We start from the raw sequence: 15,502 nt of genomic DNA, 5'->3' as shown, positions 1-15,502 counted from the left end.
GCTGCTTCATCCACCCCTATTTTTCTTATCTTTCCTCCCATCCTTTATTTTTGTTACTGTAGTATTTTATTTTTTAATTTTTAAAAATTTATACATTTTTGTACGCCTAAGAGGCTCAGTGGTTAAGGGTCTGCCTTCAGCTCAGGTCATGATCTCAGGGTCCTGGGATTAAGCCTCGAATTGGGCTCCCTGCTCAGCGGGAAGCCTGCTTCTCCCTCTCCCACTCCCCCGTTTGTATTCCTTCTCTCCCTGTGTCTCTCTCTGTCAAATAAATAAATAAAATCTTTAAAAAGCAAGCAAACAAAAATTTATACATTTTTTATGTTGTTAGTCACTGTATAGTACCTCATTAGTTTTTTTTTTTTAAAGATTTTATTTATTTATTTGACAGACAGAGATCACAAGTAGGCAGAGAGGCAGGCAGAGAGAGGAAGAAGCAGGCTCCCTGCTGAGCAGAGAGCACGATGCGGGGCTCGATCCCAGGACCTTGGGATCATGACCTGAGCTGAAGGCAGAGGCTTTAACCCACTGAGACACCCAGGCACCCCTCGTTGGTTTTTGATGTAGTGTTCCATGATTAATTGTTTGCATATACCACCCAGTGCGCCTTGCAATCCCTTCCCTCCTTAATACCCATCACCAGGCTCACCCTGTCCCCTCTAAAACCCTCAGTTTGTTTCTCAATAGTATTTTTTATTTATTTTTTTGTTGCTGTGGTATTTTAAAGCCAATTGCTGACTTCTCATCATTTTCCCTTTTTGCATTTGTGGTTATGTCCTTCTGTAATTCCCATGCTACAATTTCATTGCTGACAGTTGAGGTTGGCACTTTTTTGAGATCTCTTTGTCAGCAGCGACATGTCTTATCAGTAACTGTCTAACAGGATGAATGAGAGCCTATCTTGATGGACTACCATGTGCCAGGCACAGGTCCAGGTGTTTTACAGGTATTAATTTTTTTGATAAGTCCTGTGAGGTGTGAACTACTATCATCCCTGGTTTTATAGATACAGAGTTTATGATAGGTGGCTTGTGGGCAGTTAATCACTTATTTAATCAGTAATCCACAGCTTACAGTTATGAATTCTTATAAATTGAAATTATGGAACTTCTCAGTCATGAATATCTTACACTTTTCTATATTTTACCCCCTAGATTTTTGGCTGAAACTTATTTTTGTATCTGTGGTCATCCTGTCCTACCACAGGATTAAAGTCAATGGATGGAGAAAGGGTGTATGTGACGAAAAAAGAAATGTAACAGGTTTCTTAATTTTGGGTTGTTACTTGTAGGAGAGGAAGTTTTCCGTGCTCTTCAAAGTTTTCCTAGCTGTGTCTGAAATGTAGACTGACAAAGATTAGCTGGAGAAAGCACAGAAATTTATTTAATACAAGCTTTACGTAACATGAGAGCATTTACAAGAACTGAATAAGTTGGTAAACATGAGTGTTTTTATGGAAGGTTTGATGAAGAACGAAGTTGTGGAAAGATATGATCGGACAAAGGGTATGAAGTAGTTGTAGGAAACTGAGGAAGTTTAACAAGGGCTGTTCATTCCGATTTCTTTTGCGTCCGTTTCTCTTTAGAGATAGGGATGCTTCTTTCCATAGGGAGGTCATCTCTCACGTGGGTTACTTAGGACTTGCTTCAGGGAAGGTTAGAAGTTCTTTCTGCACCTACTCTTTTTGAGATTCCTTCGTTTAAAGTGTGAGAAATGCAAAGGTGCAGTATTTAGGGGTAGCATGTCCTGATTAAGAGCCCTGTATAATCTTTTTAAAGATACATAGTTGGGGTTCCAGGCTGGTTTCATTGGTAGAGCATGCGACCCTTGATCTCAGGGTTATATGTTCTAACCCCACTTTGGGTATAGAGATTACTGGGGGAAAAAAATGCATTGTTTTACGTTGAGTCTTAGTTACATACAAGTTTTGCTAGTAAGTTGGAAAAAAAGGTTTTTTTTTTTTCTCTTTATAGTCTATCTGGAATTTGAAATACAAACCTAAATATATTTTGTTCTCTGATAAATTTTAAATGTTATTTCTTTCTACTTAGTTTTTCTATTTGTAATTTTTAGAAACAGTACTATATATACATCGGATCTGTCCGAACAGTCTTTACAAGATAGCAGATCTAATTACTAAGTTTGAATAGCTATTATCTCTAGCTTTCTAGGAATTGTTATCACAATAAGAATAAAGGTGGGAGTTGCATAAAAATAAGAGGATTCCCTCTGCTCTGTCTCTTGGTAAATTCCATCTCAATACTGTAGATAAAGGGGGGTGTGACTCAATTAGCATGTGAAAGGAAAGCCCACTTTCTCTCCTACCCTCAACTTCTCTTGTTTTGGTTGGGTTCAGTAGTATCAGTCCAGCATTTTCAGGTCATCCAGACCTGGAACCATATTTGATTAATAATGGTTAGTATAGGGGCGCCTTGGTGGCTCAGTATGTTAAGCGGCTGCCTTTGGATCTGGTCATAATCCCAGGGTCCTGGGATCAAGGCCCTCATCAGCCTCCTTGCTTGGTAGGGAGTCTGCTTCACCCTCAGTCTCCGCCCCGCACCCCCACTGTGCTCGTGCTCTCTCATTCTCTCTCTCTAATAAATAAATAAAATCTTTAAAAAAAAAATAATGGCTCTAATAGCTCCATATGTTGTAAGGGACTTTATGCTGTTTAGGGTGCTTCTACATCCATCATCTGCTAAATGGTTGTTTCTCTCTTCCCTTCATTTTTTCCCCATCCCATTTGCTATCCAGTGCCTGTTGATTTCTTGACTATAGTGTGTTTTAAATTCAACTTCTCCATTCCAGTAGCTGATACCATAAAAATCATAGCATGGTGGGGCTAAAAGTATCCTTAAAGACCATTGAATATGAAATCCTCATCTTTTAATGAAGATACGGAGATACAGTGATGGTGAAATAACTTCCATAAAATTGTAGGTACCCCCCAGGTACCCTGACAACTTACCTTCCAGGCCCACATATTAAGGTCTGACTGTTTAGTTTTTTCACCCTGCCCTACCTCAGTTCTAGTTCTTTGCTGTGAAGCTTGGAGGAAAATCTATTTCAAATTCCATTTTTATAAAGCTTTATAAAGCTTTCTCCACTAGACTTAATGGGATTTTGTATTTTCTGATGTATTAAATCAAAGGTGCTTTAGATTGGTTTAATATGTGTTCGTTTTATTTATTTATTTATATGATTTTTTAAAAAAAGATTATTTATTTATTTGACACACACAGAGAGTAAGAGACAGAACACAAGCTGGGGAAGTGGGAGAGGGAGAAGCAGGCTTCCCGCTGAGCAGGAAGCCTGATGCCTGGATTAATCCCAGGACCCTAGGATCAGGATGTGAGGCAAAGGCAGATGTTTCACCATCCGAGCCACCCAGGCTCCCCAGTATGTATTCTTTTTTAAACAATTCTTTTTTTCCCTGAACACCTGTGTGTTTTCTTTATAATAAATTCATTGCATTTGAATGTCTATTGCTTTTATAATGTCTTGAAGTTTTGGATATACATGATTGACTTGTCCAGTAGGCTTCACGTATCTTCTGTTAGAAATGGTACCACTTACTTCTTTTGTATGCTTCTTCATGTGCCCAAGACGGTGTTCTGAGTTCGTACTCACTTAAAAATGAGGTGATCTTTCAAGGAAAACCTAAGGACAGTGCTTGGAAGTATTTCTTTCAATAATGAATTATTAATGTTTACTGATATTCCTTTACTATTTATTTCATTACCATACTCCTATTTCTGCATGTAACTGTATTTTTTATTTATTCTTATTTGTGAAATGATTACTTATTGTAAGGGAGCAAAATTATCTTTTTCCTCCACCAGTTGAGAGGTGGGAATGTCCCTTTCCTCTGGGACTTGTGATCTTTATCAGGAGAAGGTCAGAAATCCCTTTAAGCCGGTGCCATTTCTCAAATTCTTTAAGCTTAAAATATTCAATATGTCAATTTGCCACATTCAGTATTCACTATTTAAAATAGTCAGTATTCAAGTTGCCATATTTTGCAGTGGTATGTCTTGAACCCTGTGATATAAACTCTTTTGAGGGAAAAACTGAGCCTCTGGTGCATGGCATGCAGTAAATTGTTAAGAAATATTTCCTTCCTGGGCATCTGGCAGGCTCAGCTGGCAGAGCATGTAACTCTGGATCTCAGGATCATGAGTTTGAGCCCCTCATTGAGCATAGAGCTAACGGGGGGGGGGGGGGAGGGGGGGCATATATATATATATGTTTGTGTGTGTGTGTGTGTGTGTGTGTGTATGCACATACATACATACATATATTGTTTTTCCTTCATTTAACTGCACTAAATGCACCAAGTGTTGTCGGAGTACAGAGAAACACAGAAGAAGGAATCATTACTTCCTTCTTGTGAGAAGTGAGATGGTGCTAGAGAAAGCTGGACTAACATGAGAGCTAGGCCTCAAATTACTGGGCTAAGAAAAGGACCTTCCAGATAGGAGATCATCTTGGGGTGCTTGGGTGGTTAAGCATCCTACTCTTGATTTTCAGATCAGGTCGTCATCTCAGGGCCCTGAGACTGAGTCCCAGGCCTGGCTTTGCACTCAGCAGGCAGTCTGCTTCTCCCTGTCCCTGTGTTCCTCCATGCCCCTCTCTTTCTCTCATAAATAAATAAAATCTTTTTCAAAAAATGGAAAAGAAATGATCTTACCAAAGTAGGGAGAGTTCCAGCATTATAGGTGTGATTTTATCCAGTTGTCCCACTTGATTAGTGCATTGAAAGATTGAAACCAGCGATATCTAAGGGATAGTATTTCTTTGTAATTTATTACTTAAGTAAAAAAATGTTTTCTTAACTTTTGATTAAATCATGGGAACAGGAAAGGATGCAAAGATACATGCTAATTAAGGGAAAATTACTAAGCTCAAATCTGCACTCTTAATAAAGTGAGATAATCAATTTGGTTAGGTAGAGTGACATACAATTTGAAATTGCAACAAGGATTGATAATATTATTCTGTTGAATCCTTTGTAAGAAGTTCAGATATTTAGTGGCAATGTTGAAGAATCAGTTTAAAAAATATTTAGTGGGAAAAGAATACAGTTAAGCACAAGTTAGCTGTTCTAAATATTTTGACATTGTAACCTGTACTTTTTTTGTTGTTGTTTTTAATACTTCAAAGTTGAATTGTGTAGCAAATCTGAAAATTGGTTATTTTTATTTCTTATGCTTCTTGGCTTTTGGTGCCCTCCAGTGGTAGGAGTGAGCAGTTAAATCCTTAAGTGTTTTGAAAATGCTCAGTACTACTTGATGTAGTTAATTTTATGCATATTCAACATTTCATTAGGAGAAAATTAAGCTTACAACTAATGGGAAGGAAGTACTAATTTGGACTAGTATAAAGTAATAACTCCTGGAAATATTGTTGGTACATATAATGAATATTCAGTGCATTTAAGGAAAAAAAAATCTATGGGCTACATTTCTCAAAAGGTACTTTAGTACATAGTTTGGAGTGCATAGTTTGGAGCTGAAGTCCATGGAAATTTTCTCTAGGAAGCTAACTGTATCATGTCAAGAGGATATGGAGAACATACAAAGAGGAGTGATAATTTACGTAGTTTCTTTCATCTATAGATTCGTGATACTTAGGGAATATTGCCTCTGGGAGGGGTAGTCTACAGCATTCAAAAGATAAGTCAGTCTGGTGGAATTTTCCCTTGTCCCAGAAATCAGATTGTAGAGTTACAAAGTACTAGATAAGTGGTCAGGTTTCTTTTTGAAAACTCAAGGCAGAATCATCCAGTTGAAAACTTTCAAAGACCTTGGTTCTAGTTCAAGATCAGCCTTTGATTACCAGTCACTCCTAGGAGAGAGGTGCCCACAATATTTTAAATGCCTTTGTTTCCATCCTGTTAGTGGTGGGCTCAATATCTAGAATTTTGATGAGTTTGGGCCCTTGCTCCAGCTCTGACGGGCTGTTGCCATTATCCTTGCTGGGTGTCAGTTTCTCATCCATAAAGTGAGGATAGTAATAGTTTACTATTTATCACTTTTATTTGTGTCTTGAATGACATGTGTAGACAGAACCCTTGCTAACTTTAAAACAACCTTCAAAATTAGGTTATTATTGTTCCTAGAAGTCGTTGGTATTATTACTAGGCAGTGAGGAGACAGAACCATGGAAGGCCTTTCAGAAGTAACATTTTACCCATGCTTTTAGTAAGTGCTAAAAATTTAAAAGATTCTGCCAATCTCTTGAGTTCAGAACTGTAATCCATAAAAGAGACTGGGCCTGAAAGGTGAATAAAGGCATGAAGAAATGGTCTTTCACAGGAAAGGCATTAGATATTCTCTCTGAATCTGTGAACAGTGTTTATTTTTCACTTTTCTCTTCTTACTACGTAGCTGTTAGGTCTTCTTTTGAATCTTTGATGGGAAACTCTGTGGTGATTTCATTTGTTTATAAATTGTCCTTCATGACCACCTCAGTGGCTCAGTAGATGAGTGTCTGTTTTCAGCTGAGGTCATGATCCAGGGGTCCTGGAATCAGACCCCACTCCCTGCTCAGCGGGAAGCCTGCTTCTGCCACTCACACTCCCCCTGCTTGTGTTCCCTCCTTCCCTCTCTTTCAAATAAATAAAATCTTTTTTGTTTTTTTTTTAAAGATTTTTTAAATTTGACACAGAGATGACACGGGGGGTGGGGTTGGGGGGGACACAAGCAGGGGGAGTGAGAGAGGGAGAAGCAGGCTCCCGGTGGAGGAGGGAGCCCATTGTGGGGCTATATCCTAGGACCCTGGGATCCTGACCTGAGCTGAAGGCAGACGCTTAACAACTGAGACACCCAGGCGCCCCAAATAAAGAAAATCTTTAAAAAATTATCCTTGAAACTTTTCAAAACATATTGTATATTATTTTTCACTTTGTTTAGGAATAGCCATAAAGATCTAGGCCCGATGAAAAAGCTCTCCTTTTCCCTATTTGAATCTGCCTATGAGAATTAATACTGTACAGGATGCAAGGAAGTTTCTGGAATGGGGAGGGTTCACTAATACAGGGGTTCTTTCTCTACTTTGACTCGATCTACCATCTGGCAAACAGGAAATTTTCCCTTAAAGAAGCCATTCCCTTGGGAGTCACAGACTTTTTTTCCACTGAGGTATTTCCCCGTATCTTCTATCTGGTCTTGACTCCTCTCTCAATTCCTGTTAGTTAATTCAATACTAGTCTTATTAATGGAGGGCCCATACATGATTGCTGAAGCTAATTTCAGGAGTTCCAGGGAATTTTGGACTATTAAGAATGCCTGAAGAACCTTGGTTATGTCGAATTATTAAAATAATTTGTCTCATTAACTTAAAGCAGTGACAACTGCCAACATTTCTGAGGTAGAGCCTCTCGGCATGCCTTATCTTTTTTTTTTATTCCCACTGGAAGGTACCTGTCTTTTGCACTCCACATTTAGGAAATGTTTTTGTTTGTTTGTTTATTTTAAAGATTTTTATTATTTATTTATTTCTTTATTCATCAGAGAGAGAGAAAGAGGCATAGGGAGAAGCAAGCTCTCCAAGGAGCAGGGAGCCCCATGCTGAACTCCATCCCAGGAGCCTGGGATCCTGACCTGAGCCGAAGGCAGATGCTTAACTGACTGTGCCACCCAGGCATCCCAGGAAATGTTGAGTGTTTACTATTTCAGTATTTTATTACAGTCTTTTATTTAATCCTCACAACTTTATGAGGGAGGTAGTACTGTAAACCTCATATTATAAATAAGGAACCAGATGGAATAGAGAAGTAAAGTAATATGCTCAGAGTCAGTTCCTAGTATTTGACGGTGTAAAGATTGGACCCAAGAAGTGTGACTCCAGAGTTCTTGCTGTCAACCATGGTACAAAGCTGGTGTTTTGTTTTGCTTACAGTCCTTCCTTGAAGCTGCCAACCTGTCCTTTTCCTTTCATCACCAAAATCATATCTGCTATCTCTATTCCCTTATCAACTGCTTACTCTTTAACTCCCTGCATTCTGCCTTTCTCTATTGATGCTTTTTTCTTTTTTTATTAAGATCAGCAATCAAGGGGCGCCTGGGTGGCTTAAGTGGGTTAAAGTCTCTGCCTTCTGCTCAGGTCATGATCCCAGGATCCTAGGATATAGCCCCACACTGGGCTCTCTGCTCAACAGGGAGCCTTCTCCCCCCCCCCCCCCCCCCCCCGCCCCCTGCCCCGCCCTGCCTGCCTCTCTGCCTACTTGTGATCTCTGTCAAATAAATAAATAAAATCTTTAAAAAAAAAAAAGATCAGCAATCACCAGTTGTCTCACATGTTTTCATTTTTTAAGATTTTATTTATTTGGGGCGCCTGGGTGGCTCAGTGGGTTAAAGCCTCTGCCTTCGGCTTGGGTCATGATCTCAGGGTCCTGGGATTGAGCTTCACATCCGGCTCTCTGCTCGGCGGGGAGCCTGCTTCCTCCTTTCCCTCTGCCTGCCTCTCTGACTACTTGTAATCTCTATCAAATAAATAAATAAAATCTTTAAAAAAAAGATTTTATTTATTTATTTGAAAGAGGGAGATAGAGCAGGGGGAGCAACAGAGGGGGAGCATGGGGAGCAACAGAAGAAGAGGGAAAAGCAGGCTCCCCACTAAACAGAGAGCCCAATGAGGAGCTCGATTCCAGGAGCCTGGGGTCATGACCTGAGCCAAAGGCAGATGCTTAACCCACTGAGTCACCCAGTGCCCCCTCACACTTAAATTTTAACATGACTCCCACATTTGCTCCTTCTGGGTTTCCTAATTATTTGCTCTCCCACAATCCTCCCAATATTTAGGCACTAAAAATTAGCAAAATCTTTGACTTTATGTAGTTCCTCGTCCCATTGATCTCTTTTCTGCTGTGTCTCTCTAATCTATTGCTTCTTATATTCTAGTTGTTTCTGTATTTCTTCATATTTCTCAATGATTTTTTTTTTTCCCTTGTATTTCCCAACTGGTCTCCTTGACCCCATTTTTCAATTCTCTCTAAACCAGTTGTCCTGAGTGGTGGGTCTGGCACAGGGTAAGGATCACTTTCGGAATTTTCTACAGTTTTTTAAATTCTTGCTCTACATACTGTGTACATCTGCAGAGAGGATGTATATATTTTTTCAATATTCCTTGATAAAGTTCTAGTTTTCTTTTTTAAAAGATTTTATCTATTTATTTGACAGAGAGAGAGAGAGCACAAGCAGGGGGAGCAGCCAAGGGAGTGGGAGAAGCAGACTCCCCACTGAGCATGGAGCCCAATTTGAAACTCAATCCCAGGACCCTGGGATCATGACCTTAAGCCAAAGGCAGACACTTTCCCTTTTCTTCTCTCTGCCTGCCTCTCTGCCTACTTGTGATCTCTGTCTGTCAAACAGATGAATGAAATCTTAAAAAAAAAAAAAAAAAAAAAAAGATTCTTCCATATTTACTTCTTCTTCTTTTGCCTGAAGCATTTTGGAGTACTTAAAGACACGATGTTTGTTCACCCTTGAATATTTATCTATACATTTCTAAAAGCATGAAGATTTGTCTTTGTAACTACATCAAACAAAATTGATAATTCATTAATATCATCTAAGATCCAGACTATGTTCAGATTTCCCCAGACTGCTCTAAAATCCTTAGTTCTATGATGTCATGGTCTGGATCTTTCCCCAGAGTCAGCAGTTCTCAGTCAGGTACTGCCCTCTAGGAGAACTGGAATGTGTGACACTTTTCAACTGTCAACAGTGAATGGTGCCTCACTGGTGGATATTGGTCAGAGGCCGGGGTTGCAAATGTTCCCTTCTCTACTTGGAATAATCTTGAGCAATTAAGAATTATCTTGCCTAGGGGCGCCTGGGTGGCTCAGTGGGTTAAGCCTCTGCCTTCAGCTCAGGTCATGATCTCAGGGTCCTGGGATCAAGTCCCGCATCGGGCTCTCTGCTCATCAGAGAGCCTGCTTCCCTCTCTCTTTGCCTGCCTCTCTGCCTGCTTGTGATCTCTCTCTGTCAAATAAATAAAACCTTTAAAAAAAAAAAAAGCTTATTAAAAAAAAAAAGAATTATCTTGCCTAAAATAATAATAATAGAGTCCATTTTGAAGAAAACCTAGTTAATTAACTCTTGGGTTAACTGACAAGAGGTGATATACTAGCACGTAATAGGTGAAATATTTGTTGAATGGATGCGTGGACTTTGAAATTTGACCTTTTAAAGCAGACTTTCAGTATGTATGTAATCTCTAACCCCATTGTGGGACCTGAACTCAGAACCCTGAGATCCAGAGTAGCATGCTCTACCAGCTGAGCCAGACAGGGACCTCAGATGATAGGAAGTTTTGAAAGTTTTTGAGAAGAGATTTAACAGGATAAGACAGATGTTTTGGAAAAATAACTCAGTATTATTTGTGAGAAAGAGGGTCACCAAGAGACTTGGGCCCCAGGAAAATAATTTTTTGAAGTTCCCAGAATAGGATTTTTATTGATATATAGCACAATCTTCCTACCAGCTTCTTCCTGTCCTGAGTTTTGTCTACAAGGAGTATGGGGGACAGATTTTTGTAGGGATCAACCAGCAATGGATAGACTGGTTAATGATTCTTTGTAGCACAGACGTTGGGGGTAAGAATGCAGAGTAGGACATAAGAAATCGTCCTAAAGTAGAATCAGGCTTGGCAATCAAATAGGGCATATGAGAGAAGACAACTAACAGATGATTTTTACGATTTCTGGGCTAAGACACTAGGTGTTAGGTATTAACTGATACAGGAAAATAGGAAAAGGAGCGGGCTGTAGGGTAGAGGTGGTCCGGGAGAGGGGTAGGGGGAGGTAGAAGCTTATTATTGCTTTGTTGAGTTTGAGATACAGTGGGGATATTCAGATAGATGTAGCAGGTGGATGGGAACTCAGGTCTGGAGCTTATAAGAAAGGTCAAAGCCAGCAATATAGATTGATTGATTTTATTTTCAACATCCAACATGGGAACATGATCTCAAGACCTCAAGATCAAGAGTCGCATGCTTTACTCACTTAGCCAGGCAGTGCCCCGGCAAATACAGGTTTATAGTCACAGGCCAACAGGACTGAAGCCTTGTGGGGGACCGGGTTGCCTGGCAGTAGTAGTTTTCCACACTTTTCAGCATCCATCAGAGCCACCCGAATGCCTTGCTAAAACTCATTGTTGGGTCTTATTCCTGGAGTTTCGGATTCAGTCTGGGTAGGACCCAAGATTTTGCAGCTCTAACGAATTTCCAAGTGACGCTGATGTTGCTAGCCTGGGGACCACACTTTGAGAAGTACCAGCCTAAAGAAATAGGTAGTGAAGGGATGCCCGGATGGCTCAGCTGGTTAAGTGTCTGCCTTTGGTTCAGATAATGGCAGGTCCTGGAATTGAGTCCTGCATCGTCTCCTTGCTCAGTGGGGAGCCTCCTTCTCCCTCTGCCTGCCGCTCCCCCAGCTTGGGCTCTCTTTCTCTCACAAAAATAAATAAGTAAGTAAGTAAGTAAATAAATAAATAAAATCTTAAAAAAAAAATAGGTAGTGAGAGAAAAGGGTGGATGGTGGGATTTGGGGGCCTGCCCAGGTTAAGAAGGAAGTGAGGGAAGAGCTAGTGAGAGATCGTATAGTCATATCTTACAGTTCTCTTGCATTGTAATAAAAACAATTGTACATTAAATCTGTGTATTATGCACATCTATTTGCACATTAAATATGCACATGTCAGGTATGCAGTTAGATAAGAAGTACCAGAGGGGAACTGGGAAGAGAGAGAATGCTGTGAATCCTGGAAGTTTGGTCTATGGAATAATCCCTCTTCCTTTGTTTAATCTACTTCATCCAGGTCTCAGTGGCTAGTCCTTTTAGTCCATTCCTGGAATAAAAATGTCAAGCCAAATTTATAATCTGAGATTTTCTGTGAGTTGCTTCTAAAAAATTGAAATGGATTTTAATTTTTTTATTACAAAGAAAATGAAATAAAAATAACATCATTAACAAAAATAACTCAGTGAGTGTTGGCATAATATATTCTTGTTAATTTTGGTTTTTCCATATACAGTTTTGTTTTGAGGGGGAAGCTGCAGCTGACCAGAAATAGGCATATAGAAGCCTGAAATGAAGCAAAGTCACATTGTGGGGAACTTGCTCATCAAAGTAAAAATTTAAAAAGCTCTGTTAATAAAAATATTGGAAAGTATTGAAATTAGTTTTAAAAAATATATCCATGGGAGCATCTGGGTGGCTCAGTTTCTGTGTTCTGCTCAGGTCATGATCTCAGGGTCCTGGGATTGAGCCCCGCATTGGACTTCCTGCTCTGCGGGGAGTCTGCTTCTCCCTCTCCCATTTCCCCTGCTTGTATTCCCTCTCTTGCTGTGTCTCTCTCTCTGTCAAATAAATAAATAAAATCTTTGAAAAAATATATATGGGGCACCTGGGTGGCGCAGTCTGTTAAGCGGCTGCCTTCGGCTCAGGTCATTATCTCAGGGTCCTGGGATTGAGTGCCGGCAGGCTCCCTGCTCGTCGGGGAGTCTGCTTCTCCCTCTCCCTCTGCGTGCTGTGCCGCTCTGCCTACTTGTGCTCTCTACCTCTCTGTCAAATAAATAAATAAAATCTTTAAAAAAATTAAAAAACTATAAAAAAATATATCCATGATCTCTTATTTGAGAAATAACCACCATGAAGATTTAGGTATATTTCTTTCTAGTATCCTATATATTGTGGGGAGGAAAAATTATTTTTCCTACTACCCTCTAAGTTTGCTTGCTGGGGCCCTGCATATTGGATTAAAAAATGATTAACAAGAGAAAAAAATACATACACATTTAAGTTTTATGTGAGATGGGAACCTTCACAAGGAAATGAAGCTGTGAAGAAACCATTAAATTGAGTGTTTTTATACTATATACTATAGTGTTTTTATATAGATTTGATGAAGAATGTATAGTCATGGCAAAACATGCTAGAATGAAAGGGTATAAGGTAAGGGTAGTGAGCTGGGGGAAACTTGGCAAGGCCTCTTCATTCAGATTCCTCTTGGGGTCCCTCTCTTTTCAGAGATAAAGAATGCTCCTTTCCTCCAGATAAAGGGAGGACACCTTTTACGTGAGAGTCTCATGGCCTGTGCTGGGGAGACCAAGACGGTCGTAGAATCCTTTCTGCACCTGCTGTTTCTTAACCTTCTTCAGCTTAAAAGAGTCAGTATACCATGTTACCGTATTTCAGGGTAGAATGTTCAGAACCCCATCAATATTTGGAAAATGAAAATGAAATAATCGATTCAATTTTGTATCACATTCTTTTCCACTCAGTATTATAATGTGGACATTTGTCCATGTCATTAAGTGCCTTTGGAAATCTCATTTTCATTGACAGCACTGTAATCTGGTTTATGGTTGTATCATCATTTATTTAACTATTGCCTCAAGTTGTTTCCTTTTAAAAAATCATTCTAATCAAAGCATAGTGAGGTAAATCTTAATATTCTTTTTTATGTGGTAGAGAATTTTTAAAAAAATTTTATTTATTTATTTGAGAGAGAGAGAGAGAGACAGAGGTAGTGAGAAAGGCAGGGAGCCCGATGTGGGGCTGGATCCCAGGACCCTAGTATCATGACCCGAGCCGATGCTTAACATCTGAGCCACCCAGGTGCCCCTGTAGAAAAGAATTTCTACTAAAATGTCATAAACAGAAATTTGGTGTTTGCCAACATTCTCTTCGCTGTTTAGATATTTAGGGGCTATCTAGTTTAGTGGATACATGTAGTGCTCAAATATGCTCAATAGTTTTATTTTTCTCAATTTCTTTCCTTTTGTTAGACAGGAGTCACCTGTATTGGGACAGTTTTTTTGCTCTAACCATATGTGTATAACTTTTAACAATACTCAATAGCAAACATGTATTGAACTCTGTTACCAAGAACTCTTAGGTGTTAGGAGAAATTACAGAAATAAGATGGGGCCTCTGCTCTCAGAGAGAGGATATGTAGTAAGGCAAAAAAAAAAAAAAATGAGTAGACTATAAATGATAATCAAATTTTATTTTAAGATCTTATTTTTAAGTAATCTCTACTCTCAACTTAGGGGTCGAAATTGCAGCCCGAGGCTTGATCTCAAACGAGAGATCAAAAGTCACGTGCTCTTCTGACTGGCCAGCCAGGCACCACCCCCCAATTTTTTAAAAATGATAATCAAGTTTAGTTTATTGGTCAGCCACTTTCTGATCTAAAGTTCCAAATTAAAACAAAGAAGTTGCATGTATGAAATTGTAGGTTTCATTCATATGTAGGTTGTAGAAGTATCGATTGTTGTATGTAGAAATTGTATATATATTTCTTCCTTTCTCTAGCATCAGGAAACAAATACCATTGTGTTAAATATGCATGTTGAATATAAAATGCATCCCTATTGCAGAAACATTAAATGTGAAAATATATATTTCAGAATTGAGATTGTAATTTATATGCATGTATCTGCTTGATATCTGTCTACCTACCTATCACCTATCTGTGTATCACCTAGTGATAAGCATTCTTTTTCCCTTTTAGATTGCCTAAGAGAATCTCTCTTTCTCTTTTTTATTTATTTTTAAAAATTTTCAAAGGATTTATTTATTTGAGATAGATACAGAGAGAGAAAGCATGAGCAGGCGGAGAGGCAGAGAGTGAGGGAGAAGCAGACTCTCCGCCGAGCCAGGAGGCCGATGTGGGTCTTGATCCCAGGACCCCAGGATCATGACCTCAGCCAAAGGCAGACGTTTAACCATCTGAGCCACCCAGGCGCCCCTCTCTCTTTTTTTGAAGGTTTTATTTTTTTAAGCAGTTGCTACACCCGACATGGGGCTTGAACTCACAGCCCCAAGGTTAAGAGTTGCACACTCCACTGACTGAACCAGCCAGGCACCCCCCTGAAAGAGTCTCTTATTTTAGAACTACTTTTTTGGACATTTAACTGCTTCATTCATTTTTGATCTGGGCTTGTTACTTTCAGACCAATATTCCCAATCAACAGCTCTCATCAGAACAAAGTGAAAACAAAGACTTTGCTGGTCTGGGGCCACAGCTAATTCTGGGATTGTCAAGACAGTTGTTCTCCATCTTGGTCCAATCAAGACCAAGGTCCTGCTTTTTTTTTTTTTTTTTTTTTAAGATTTTATTTATTTATTTGACAGCCAGAGATCACAAGTAGGCAGAGAGGCAGGCAGAGAGAGGTGGGGAAGCAGGCTTCCCACTGAGTGGAGAGCCCGATGCAGGACTTGATCCCAGGACCCTGAGATCATGACCTGAGCCGAAGGCAGAGGCTTAACCCACTGAGCCACCCAGGCGCCCAAGACCAAGGTCCTGCTCTTAACAGTGAGACCCTGAAGAGCAAGTAAGCGAGGATGGCTGTTAGCAGCCAACCGCACCCCACCCCAACTCTTTTTTCCCCAAGATTTTATTTATTTATTTATTTATTTGAGAGAGAGAGGGAGAGAGCACAAGCAGAGGGGAGAGGCAGAGGGAGAAGCATACTACCTGCTGAGCAGGGAGTC

This window comes from Enhydra lutris, unplaced genomic scaffold, assembly GCF_002288905.1.
Source record: "Enhydra lutris kenyoni isolate GAN:26980312 unplaced genomic scaffold, ASM228890v2 scaffoldscaffold3, whole genome shotgun sequence".
Taxonomy (NCBI): Eukaryota; Metazoa; Chordata; class Mammalia; order Carnivora; family Mustelidae; genus Enhydra; species Enhydra lutris.
The sequence above is the reverse complement of the archived record's forward strand: the minus strand, read 5'-3'. Positions refer to the sequence as shown.